The sequence below is a fragment of the Sciurus vulgaris genome, assembly GCF_902686455.1.
Source record: "Sciurus vulgaris genome assembly, chromosome: 5".
In the NCBI taxonomy this organism is placed as follows: Eukaryota; Metazoa; Chordata; class Mammalia; order Rodentia; family Sciuridae; genus Sciurus; species Sciurus vulgaris.
The window spans coordinates 140,780,067-140,792,807 of NC_136465.1; the positions used below are offsets into that span (position 1 = coordinate 140,780,067).

Sequence of the window (12,741 nt, forward strand, 5' to 3'; positions counted from 1 at the left end):
AGTGTATTATTTAATCTCCAGGTATTGGAGAAGTTTCTGTTTTTTATTCTGTCATTTATTTCTAATTTCAATCCATTATGATCTGATAGAGTACAAGGTAGTATCTCTATCTTCTTCTATATGCTAACAGTAGCTTTGTGGCATAAGACATGGTCTATTTTAGAGAAGGATCCATGTGCTGCTGAGAAGAAAGTGTATTCGTTCTTTGTTGGATGGTATATTCTATATAAGTCGGTTAAGTCTAAATTGTTGATTGTGTTATTGAGATCTATGGTTTCTTTATTCAATTTTTGTTTGGACGATCTATTCAGTGGTGAGAGAGGTGTGTTAAAATCGCCTACTATTATTGTGTTGTGGTCTGTTTGATTTCTGGAATTGAGAAGGATTTGTTTGACATACATGGATGAGCCAATGTTCGGGGCATAAATATTTATGATTGTTATGTCTTGCTGATTTATGCTTCCCTTAAGCAGTATGTAATGTCCTTCTTTATCCCTTTTGATTAGTTTTGGCTTGAAGTCCACATTATCTGAAATGAGGATGGATACTCCAGCCTTTTTGCTGTGTCCGTGTGCATGGTATGTTTTTTCCCATCCTTTCACCTTTAGTCTATGGGTATCTCTTTCTATGAGATGAGTCTCTTGCAGGCAGCATATTGTTGGATTTTTCTTTTTAATCCATTCTGCCAGTCTATGTCTTTTGATTGATGAGTTCAGGCCATTAACATTCACAGTTATTATTGTGATATGATTTGTATTCCCAGTCATTTGACTCATTTTTGTTTTTTGACATGATTTGGTTTCCCCTTTATTTGGCTATTCCTTTAGGCTAGTTCCTCCTGTTGCTGATTTGCATTGTTGTTTTTCATCTCTTCCTCATGGAATATTTTGCTGAGAATGTTCTGTAATGCCGGCTTTCTTTTTGTAAATTCCTTTAGCTTTTGTTTATCATGGAAGGATCTTATTTCGTCGTCAAATCTGAAAGTAAGTTTTGCTGGGTATAAGATTCTTGGTTGGCATCCATTTTCTTTCAGGGCTTGGTAAATGTTGTTCCAGGCCATTCTACCTTTTAGGGTCTGGATTGAAAAATCTGCTGATATTCTTATTGGTTTCCCCCTGAATGTAATTTGATTTTTTTCTCTCATGGCCTTTAAAATTCTGTCTTTATTTTGTATGTTAGGTATTTTCATAATAATGTGCCTTGGTGTGGGTCTGTTGTAATTTTGTATATTTGGAGTCCTATAAGCCTCTTGTACTTGGTTTTCCATTTCATTCTTCAGATTTGGGAAATTTTCTGATATTATTTCATTGAATAGATTGTTCATTCCTTTGGTTTGTTTCTCTACGCCTTCCTCAATCCCAATAATTCTTAAATTTGGCCTTTTCTTGATATCCCATAATTCTTGTAGATTCTGTTCATGATTTCTTACCATCTTTTCTGTTTGGTCAACTTTGTTTTCAAGATTAAATATTTTGTCTTCAAGGTCTGAGGTTCTGTCTTCCAGGTGTTCTATCCTATTGGTTATGCTTTCTATGGAGTTTTTAACTTGGTTTATTGTTTCCTTCATTTCAAGGATTTCTGTTTGTTTTTTTTTCAATATCTCTAACTCTTTATTGAAATGATCTCTTGCTTCCCTTTAACTGTTGGTTGGTGTGATCATTTAATGCCTGCATTTGCTCTTTCATCTCCTCCTTCAATCCTGCATTTGCTCTTTCATTTCCTCATTTGCTTCCCTGATTGTTTTAATTATGTACATTCTGAACTCCCTTTCTGACATTTCTTCTGCTGTGCTGTCATTGGGTTTTATTGATATAGTATCTAGGTTTGTTTGGGACATTTTCTTCCCTTGTTTTCTCATATTGGTCAGATGTCAGTGGGACTTTGTGATATTGCAGAATTCTTCTATTGGCTTATAGTGTCCCTGGAGATTTCCAGTGTATCATCTTCCTGCCTTCAGTAGCCTGAAGTCTTGGAGTAACTTGATAGTGCAGTGCTTCCAAGGAAAGCTGCCCCTAGCCCACTACTGGTTCCAGGACTTGGAGCTGGCTCTGTGTGGAAAGGCTCTCACTGGGGAGCCTGCTCTGAGAAGCTAGCCTGGAAAGGTGCTTCCCGCCGGAGTGGGCCGGGCTGCGGGCTGTTTAGGGAAATCCGTGGCTGCCCTGTCCTGGTCCCTAAGCAACCTGCATGCAGGAACTCGCTGCCCTGTTTCAGGGACTTGAAGCTTGGTTCTGTGCAGAAAGGCTCTCACCGGGGGGCCTGCTCTGAGATGCTGGAGAATCTGGCCCTGTGGGAGGAGCCCACCATCGGAGTGCACAGAGCTGCCTGGGGTAGACTCTAGCTGCCCTACCCTAATAAGCCACCTGAATCCAGGCCTGCCACCCGGGCAGCGCTTCACTGGGTGGGGGAGACTCAACCCGTGGCTCTATTTTAGTCCAAGTCTCTCAATGCCTCCCCTTCTTGAATCCTGGGTTCTGGAGCGACTGGAGATGTAGTCACCCTATAGTCCACCATCTTGGATCGCCCTGTGGAAAAAGCCTGAGGCCGGGGGGACTGGGGGGCCGGTCCGCCTGGAGAGGTCTCTGGCTGCCTTGCCCTGGTCCCAGAGGCTGCTTGCGGGCTGGAGTTCTCCCCTGGCTTGGGACTTGTGGCTGGCTCTGTGTAGAAAGGCTCTCACTGGGGGGGTCTGCTCCGAGAAGCTAGCCTGGAAAGGTGCTTCCCGCCAGAGCGGGACGGTCTGCGGGCTGTTTGGGGAAGTCGCTGGCTGCCCTGTCCTGGTCCCTGAAGCAACCTGTGGGCAGGAACTCCAGCAATTGTATGAGTTGGTATGAGTTTATTCATGTTTCCTATGTTTGGAATTTGTCATGCTTCTTAGATCAGTAGGTTTATAGTTTCATCCAATTTGGAAAATTTAGGACCTTCATTTTTTTTTTCAAATATTTTTCTCTCCCTTCTCTTTTTCTGGAAGTCCAGTTACATATAGTTTAGACTGATAAATATTGTCCCCCCAGTGTATGAAGCTTGTTTGGTGTCACTTAGGCTTCTTGCTGCCTGTGGTTTCTTTTGGATAGTTTCTATTACTGTCTGGAAATACACTGATCTTTTCGTCTGTAGCACCTCATCCACTCTTAGTTCTTCCCAGTCTCTTTTCATTTCAGATATAGCATTCTCATCTTTAGAAGTTCCTTTTGGGTCTTAAGTATGAATATATATCTTCCATTTCTCAACACACTTATTTTCTTCTACCTTCTTGAACATACGGAGTACATTTATAATAGATGCTTTTCTCCTACTTCCTTATCTTTGGAGATTGTTGTATTCCTTTAAACAAACTTGAAAACTTTCCTGGCATGCAGATAGTCCGATGCTTTCAAGTTTTACTCTTAAGCTTTTTTTCCGGTGTATTCAAGGACTAAGGCAACACTCTCTGAAGGCTTCCACTCAATGTGTTCTGTATAGAGGGACTTACCAGTATATCTGGTGGGAACTTGACCTATCCCCAGTCTTGCTAGAGCTCTAGTCATTGATCCTATTCTGCTCTGATGGTTGTTTTCATGATTTCAGAGAAACACGTGCACTAATCAATACTCAGTCAGCCTCAAGAGGACCCCTCTGCAATATGTGCTTGTGTGCTGAAGTTCTCCTGCACCCTACCCTCTCTCTCTCCCCTACATCTCCATCTTCTCTTTCTCCCTCTCTGCAACTCATTCTTTTATGGTACTCTGACCTACAAATACTTGCCATCTTAGCCTCTCAAACCCCAGACTCTACCTTCCCACTTGACTGAGTGTCAGGTTCTACTTGGGTTATGCTCCCTGTACTGTGGCTCAGAAACTGCCTCCATACTGGTATAGCCAGAGAGTTAATCTTGTTCATTTTCCTTCTCTCAGGAAGATGTCTCTGTACTGCCTATTATCCAATGTCTGAGAACTATTATTTCATGTATATTTTATCCAGTTTTTAGTTAAAGTGAGAAGGTAAATCTTGTCCATTTATTCCTTCTTATCAGAAAACTGTCTATGAAGCTTTTTGTGTGTGTGTGTGCTAAAAAGTCTTTAAGAAAAAAAATTTAGTTAACAAAAAATTTAATAAGTTTCACTTAGCAAAGTACACCCAAAAGGAAATCACAATACAAAAAAGCTTTAAGTCAAGGCCTCACCAATTCCTACAGCATTAATATTGTGTCTCAGTTCTCTTTTTAAAAAGCTTAATCTTACCTAAAAATTTTAAATGAAGAAGGAAAAAAATAGAACAAACATGAGAAATGTTTCTCTTGGAATTAGGGATCTAGCACCTTTGAGTTCTCCAAAACAGTGCATCTCCCCAGTGTGTTCACTGGTGTTGTGTAAAAAATCCACATTTAACATACTTAAAACTACTTTAACTCAGATAACATCACTCTGAAGTATACTACCAAAATGTTAAGTAAGAAAAGTAGAAGAAAATAGTTTGTAGTTTACTTATCACATGCTAGAAGAAAAGTTTGCATGAGAAAACACTGAAGAGGTAATTTTTTAATCCAGATTTCACAAACTCATGGTGCAAAATGGGTCCCACTGCTTCCTCTAGTTTTAAATTGCTTTCACTGCTTGTTGGCTGCCTGTGAAAACTTGATTGAAATAACTCAAATGTTACTACAAAACTAGTCATATCCACCCATGCTATTCTGACCGCTATAGCCAGCCCCATAACAGCCACTTACCGACACCCCCATGCCTTGCATCACCCGGCTGCTATAAGCCCCATTGCTGGCCCCTGTTGTTGGATTCAGGAAGAGTTCTATATATCTGTGCTGCATGTTGGCCCTGTCTTTTGACGTAGCTGTCACAGCTTCTTCATGGGTGGCAAACACAACATCTGCTTCGCCCATCATTCTACCGTCAAGTTCAATCTCAATATGGACTCTCACAGGGTTAAGTGGAGAGAAGCTGTAAATGTTCTCGGTTGCTTTGTAGGACAGACCCCTCATGTGGACACAGTGGCTAGTGGTGCTCTCCACTGTGAATTCCCCATCTCCATATCTATGGTCATACCTTCCTGAGAGACAGTAACTGGTCGGTGGTAAAGCCGCAGCCATCACTCAGGCTGCTGTACTCCTCAGAGCCCCCATAGCCTGCACTGAAGGCACCAGACCTCATTCTCTCCAGGCCCACCTGCTTCACGGTGCCAATGTAGCTCTGGGCTGTGCCTGGCCGGTCATAGGGCCTTGGCGCTGCACAGACATGAACTTCAGAGGCGGATCAGAGTATGACCTAACGTCCTCCTGACTGCTCTTAAACACTTCCGTATACCTATGCCCTACTCTCTCCTTGTGCTTCCCTAGTGCCTTTTCAGCTAATTCCTGTGAGGCAAACTGCACGAGGGCCTCCCCTGTAATCTTACCTTTGGGGTCCACAGGCAATGTGATCCCATTTGGCACAATTTCCAACCCTGAGAAGAACTGAACAATTTCTTCCTTTGTGCATCCAAACGGGAGTCCCCAAAGCAACACGAAGATGTCATTGGCAGTATCGGCGCTGTTTGGACCACTGTGCTTCAATACCCAATCCATCTCGCGTCTGTGTGACTTGAACACCTCGATGTACTGGTGTCCCATGCTTTCCCTGTCTTTTTTCAGGGCCATTTTTACAACATCTTCTGACTCAAGTTCAGCAAAAGCCTCACCACTCTGCCTGCCTTCTCTAGGGTAAATGAAACGGACACCTGCAACCCCATCGTGAGTCGTGCAGTCAGAGAGAAAGTTCTGCACATCCTCAATTGAGCAGGACCAGGGCAGGCCACAAAACCTTCACCTCCCTCAGGGCCCAGCATCATGGACACCTGTCAAGGTAAATGTCAGACAAGCTTGGGCACAGGTTTCTGTGACTCAAGGAACAATGGATGCCTTCAGTGGAAGACACTCAAAGTGCGTAACAAATTGTCCACTGAGGAAGATAGGGCTGATTTCTTCTTTCATCAAGCAAGCACAGCTCCAGGCCAGAGAACCCCAAATTCCATCCGATGCTTAAAAACTCAGAAGGTTCTGGGGAAAGTCCAGGTGCATCTTTGGTTCTTAACCTGAAAAGGAAGTTCAAGTTGCTGGAGCAAATGCCTTCTATGAGAGTCGGAACCCCAGGGGCGAGGCCCTGTTTTGGCAGGAAGCAAGGCCAAGATCCAGTGACAAAGGTCTCTATGAAGCTTTAATTTGCATTTCTCTAGTGCTGAGATCTTGATCAAAGGGTATGTACCTTTCAAATTTCGAGAGATTCTGTGTATTGACTCTGCAATAAATATTGTTATAAATCCAAGAGTTTTGGGGAGTGATTATTTCCTGTAATCATGCCAATACTGATTGCCATCTAGAATCTAGATGATAATGGAAACACTAGACAGTGATCAGAATAGGAAATATAAATTCCCTTAAACCCATGAAAACATGCTCAATCGAATGTAGAATATAGAGACCCAGAGCAGAAAGTAGAAAAACAACTTAGTAAAAAGAAAGACTAAGCAAAAAGGATCAAAAATTATGTATCAAACAATAGGTTATTAATCAAAGAAAATATTGCATTCATAAAACAAAAATAGGTTACTATTTTTAAAGGGGACTTTCAGAGAATAAATAGAATGCTTTCAAATTAAAACTGTGATTCCAAAAGCAAAAAAAAAAGGACAGTAGGTGTTGAAGAAATTTCCTGTAAGTTGCCACACACCCATACACAGCAACAGACAGGAAAAATAGGGGAAAGAAGATGAGAGCCAATCCAGAAAGCCCACAGCTTAAGTAGTAGGAATTCCAAAAACAGAGAAAACAAAGAGGAAGTAATTATAAATGAAATAATTTAGAAAAATTCAAACTGATATTGAAAGGATCCACTAACTGCTGGTACAAAGGACGAGAATAAACCCAGAGAGATGCATATTATAGTGAATTTTCAAAATATTAGGGAAAAAGAGAAGATTCTCTAATTTCCAGAGAGAAAAGGAAGAGGAGGAAAAAGTGATGGTTGTAAGAACATGAAATTAAAAGAACTTTGAACATCTTCAGAGCTACACTAGAATCTAGATGATAGTGGAAAAGTGGCTTCATTGATGCCCAGCCCAGAATTCTATATTCAATGAATCAAACAAGCAAGAAGAAGGAATATAGGCATTTTCAGACATTCACAGTCTCAAAAAAAAAAAAAAAAAAATCTATCTCTACTAACCTGTCATTAAGGCACACCAATGAATATGTTCCACCAAAATAAGGAAGTAAGTCAAGAAAGAGGAGAATGGAATCCCCTGAAAGAAGTGAAGGAAGATTTGAAGACCACAGCTATACAAGTATAGAAGAGCCCTACTTGAAAGACTGTCATTGAGGATATCACTAGTGAGATCCTTCCACCTTTTTTGCCATCATCTTGCCTAAGGACTGGAGGATCAAGTAGAGTCCAGTCCAGATTTTCATAGGCACCTAGTTTATTTAATGTGCAGACATTTCTCCTCACAGCCTGACTTGGTTCAGCTGAGAAAAACCCTTTCTCTCTGGTGAAACATTTTGCTTTGACCTATGCCTGAAAGTTCGCTATACCTAGTGAGCTCATATGCAGAAAATACAGGGCAGCCTTTCCCCCATTCCTACTGAGCAACCAGCACCTGGCTTCTCTGCACACCTGCTAGACTCCCCCACTATGACAAACCCCGTTTCTTGGTATTCATGACCATGTCCCTGACTCCCCCAAAATGGATCTTGAAAACTTTGAGAAAAGCTGGGGAAAGGCTCTGACCTGTGACTCAGTACCAGCTAGGTTTTCTTGGAAGTTTCCATCTAATAGTGGTTTAGATTGCCTCTTCCTTACCTGCTAGGTTTCTGCTTACTACTCAGCTTTTTAAAATTAAACAATATGTTGTTAAAGGATACATGTGTAGGTGATACAGCTGCACAGAATATCACAGTAAGCAGAACTGGTAAAGCATTTGCTCTTGAAGGAAGAATAAAAGGGGGATGCAATCAGGAAGGGATGCAGAGATGTTTCTGAAGTGTGGCAATATTTTGGCCTGATTAGCATATACATAACTTTTCATTTTCTGACTATTCTTTAAGATGTACATTTGTACATTTCATATACTCTTCTATGTGTGATATACTTAACAATAAAAAAGAAGAAACAGCAACATAATATTTTCATAACTGGAAGAGTAGGCCATAAAATTGAAAGCATGCTATGATTTCAACCGTGTGCATCATATGACTAAAGGAGAGGAAAAAAATGGAAGGCAGTAATACCTAAGTGAGAACCGTGAATCATAGTGGAAAGGTTATGCATGATTTCCCACAAACCCCACAGTTTCTAAGTGTTACAAATGCATTATCCCATTTAGATCTTTTGGATTCTTTTCAATCCTCATGTGACAAATAGGGAAGTGGAGGCCCAGGTAGTTCAACAAGGTTTGTTCCTAATCTTACAGTCAAGAGCAGCAGGCCAGGAACTCAAACCTCGGTCATCTAATTTTAGCTCTGCCCTGCATTCTGTCCTCTCTGCCATACAATCTCTCTACAGTGTGCCACTGCTTACCTTATTCAAGAGATGACTTCATTAAGCCTCAGCTTCTTCATCTGTACAGCAAAAATGACAAAAGGGCTTCACTTACAGTTATCAGGATTAAGGGAAACAAAGCACTGTAGAGCACTTAGCATAGTACCTAGCACATAGTAAGCACTCAATAACTCTTCAGTATTGGTAATAGTGATGTTAAAAATTAAGTGGTTCAAATATTCAACTAGGCATTAGGGTACAAGTATGAATGTGAGCTTACTGTCCAATGGGAAATATTTCAAGAACCTCTAAACAATAATGGAAACCAAAGAAGAGAAACATTTGGATTGGGACTGGCTAGGTGAAGACAGATGAGAAAGGTTTCCTTGAGATGTTACATCCTTTGGAAAAGATATCTGAGATGACCATGCTTGTACCTTTACCCACACCTAAGAAAAGGAAAAGCAACCACAATGAGAGAAAAGGCAAAGATGTTCCTATATCTAGAATTTAATGTGACTAATGCTAAAATGGTCTACAGAGACTGTTAAAACAAATCAAAGGAATAGAGACAAAAGATCATTTTGGACAATTAAAAGATAACTAGGGGGCTGGGAGTATAGCTTAGTGATATAGCACATACTTAGCGTGCATAAAGCCCTGGGCTCAATCACCAGCACCAAACAAAAAACAAGATAACCAGTATCAGAAAAACTTGAGTATGATTGAGAATTACATGATATCAAGGAATTGTGTGTACTATGGTGATAGATACAGATATAGATATATTTAATGTCTTTCTCCGGTAACATACAGTTCAATCTTTATAGTTACTAGGCATTAGGGTAACTAGTAACTATGAGTGATGATTTTTTTAAAGTATTATAAAGCAATCACCAGAAATTCAGTTTGAAGGATACTTTTATTTCTACTTTTAGATATTTTTGACATTTCCCATAATAAAAAAATTTAATTAAAAGAGTCAGCACACCCGTAATCCCAGTGACTTGGGAAGCTGAGGCAGGATGATCACAAATTCAAGACCAGCTTCAGCAACTTAGCAAAGCCCTAAGCAACTTAGCAAGACCTTGTCTCAAAGTAAAAATTAAAAGGTCTGGTGATGCTCAGTGGTACAGCACCTCTGGATTCAAACCACAGTACCAAAGAGGGGGTGAAAAAGAGTCACTAGCTACCTTGAAGGAAACCATTTCAGAACAACATGAATGGTAGAAGACAGATTGCAAAGGTCAAGAAGACATGGGTGATGAAATATGGTGATGAGTATAGCTGGACTCCCGAGTTCTGGCCACAGTTCAGTGAGAACTGTGAAAAAAGTTGAGAAAAAGGAGAAAAGGTTGAGAAAAGGGAGAGAGAGATAAAAACATAGACACATAAAGAAATGAATGTTTGGGTTAATTCTAAAGGAAATCTAAACACATTTGTAGGTCTAAAGGAAGAAGCCAGAAGAAGTAAAGAGAAGGATGATAGATTAAAAGCTCTGACAACAGGCATGGATCCTAAGAGAAGAGATGACTCAGCCATCGGTGAAAGTAAAGGAAATTGCTTTCAAACCCTCATTAGCTGGAGCAAAATCTGCAGCTCTCCTGCAAACCTAGGGCCCTACTGGTTTCAGAAGGGCATCACCATTATGATTGGGATGGAAGGCTTGATGTTGAAAGGCATAGGAAACCAACAAAAAGGAGGGAAACATCATGGGCAAAGGAACTAGTACAAACAGCAAGCAGTGTTAGCTACTCAATGAAGACCATGGCATAGTGTGGATTGCATCCTTTACCCACAGCCCTACTTCTCCAATATTAAGTCCTATCAGAGTGAGTTCCAGCATGTGGCCTACTCACAGAATCAGGCCTCAAGTTTAGGAAAGGCCTAAAGGTCTGATAATCAGGTTGGAGGTAGTAATCTAAAGGGTTAACATGGGCTCAGCCTAAGGTAAACCCTCAGCTTACCGGAGGCTGCATGGGGGACTGGAAGTGTCAGTGTCTGGCTCAGACAAGCCCTAAGACCCAGATCCCATAAGCCCTGCATCTCTAGGGTCAGTCTAAACTTGGGCCAACATTTTTGGTGTGAAATGACAGCAAGTTTTTTAAATGGCTACTTTCTGAGAGTATCCATGTGTTCTTATACTAAATTTGCTAATGTAGGAATTTTGGCTCACCACTTCTCTGAATATACGTTTTCACAGTTACTCCTAATTTGGGATATGGTGGGAGAAAATTAGTTCAAAATAATTATCCTAAGGGAAAAAAATATCAAAGAGAGGAATAAAATGATCTCTTTTGTATGCAAGCCAAAAAAGAAAAACCAAAACCTCTTACTTTTTCCCCTACATTCATCCAAAGAGGTATCTGAATCAGTGGTCCTTTGAGAATCAACAATAATCCCCAATTGTTAAAGAACTAGAATTCACTAGAACAAATCATTTTCTTTTTAACAATGCCAGCCAAGTAACCGAGAACTATCTGTCGCACTATTTAGTTGCCTTAATGGGACATCATTAAAATTCCCTTTTCCATTCACTACTTGAGATGCAAAGCTCAGAAATGGTCCACTAGGTGTGAGTACCGACATTCTAATTAGCGTCATCCTAACCAGGGTTTCTGCCTGCTGATAAGCTAAATCATGTGAAATGCATGAATAACGAAACAGAGTGGCAAGTGTTTCAGAACTGCTTTCTGAGCTGAATCCATATTCTGCCTCTAATTAGAGCGACAGAGATTTTCTCTATAAAATCTCACATTTCTAACCGTCCCTCCATCTGCTATCGACTCTTCCTCACCCACAGTACCCTCAGCGATACGCATTCCTCTGTGTGTTTTTTAATTCCCTTGAATACCATCCATTTCCCCTCACCAGGAATTCTCACTGACAATACCTGGAGAGCAGTTATTCTCAGAGAACAGCTTGCCCAGTGCCAGGCTTCATTTGTCTTTCCCCACTATCATTTATCACAGGAAGGTGGCCTACAGAGGAAATCCCCACTGAAAATCTGTATGGTCTCCTGTATGCAATCTGATGTCAGCCCTGAGCATAAGAATGATTTTGCACCCTGCATCAGGATGCACCAGTATAGAAATTAAAAAACAAAACCAAACGAAAAAACCACCAGCTTGCCAAAGGTTCTCTTTTTGTAAAGTAACTTTTAATTGCCTTAATATGAGAATACAACATGAGAATGTCAGGTTCCTAAACTGAGGTGTATTCTTACACCCATTTCCTCACCCTTTCCCACAATCTCTCCACCCTGTTGAACATGACATTATAGTAGGATCCATTTATAAATAACTCAGGTACATCCATTCATTCATTCATTCAGCAAACACATGTAAGACCTGCTACATATTGGGCACAATGATTTTTTTTTTTTTTTAATGTTTGGTTTTTGTTGTAGGTGGACACAATATCCTTTATTTTATTTATATGTGGTGCTAAGGATTGAACCTAGGGTCTCACACATGCTAGGCTAGCACTCTACCACTGAGACACAACCCTAGCCCAACAGACACGATGATTTTAAGTAAATCCTAATCACTGGAGAAAAAAATTCTCTTCTCCCTCCTCCTCCTCCTCCTCCCCTCCCCCTCCTCCTGTTCCTCTTCCTTCCTTCCTTCTCTTTCTCTCTCTCTCTCTCTCTCTCTCTCTCTCTCTCTCTCTCTCTCTCTCTCTCTCTCTCTCTCTCTCTCTCTAGTGCTGGAGATTAAACTCAGGGTTTTACTCATGCAAAACAGGCACTCTACCACTGAGTTACCTGTCTAGCCCTGAAGAAAAAGAATTTTGATGCTGAAAAAGAGCAACTTAGTGAAACCCTGTCCCAAAACAAAAAATAAAAAAAGGACTGGACATGTGGCTTGGTAGTTGAGTACCTCATTACCAAAAAAAAAAAAAACAGAAAAAGAGTTATACACCATACTAACACAAACATTGATTACCAATTCTCAATCTTTAGGATCAATCTATGCATACAGTTTGAATTACACTAAAAGCACAGAGTGGGTCCAGTGCAGTGGCACGACCTTATAATCCCAGCAACTCTGGAGGCTGAGACAAGAGGATGGCAAGTTCAAGGCCAGCCTCAGCAATTTAGTGAGGCCCTAAGCAATTTAGTAAGACGCTGTCTTGATAAACAAACAAACAAATAAAAACAGGGCTAGGGATGTAGCTCGGTGGTGAGGTGCCCTTGGGTTAAATCCCCAGTGCCAAAGGAAAAAAAAAAAAAAAAGCACAGAGC

At 40.7% G+C, this 12,741-nt stretch overlaps 1 pseudogene across 1 annotated transcript; it reads right to left on the bottom strand.

Moving 5' to 3' along the window:
- Positions 1 to 3,405: 3,405 nt before the first annotated feature.
- Positions 3,406 to 9,811, bottom strand: LOC306661877 (heterogeneous nuclear ribonucleoprotein F-like; annotated as a pseudogene). The gene has a single exon. The product of its transcript is annotated as a heterogeneous nuclear ribonucleoprotein F-like (transcript).
- Positions 9,812 to 12,741: the final 2,930 nt, after the last annotated feature.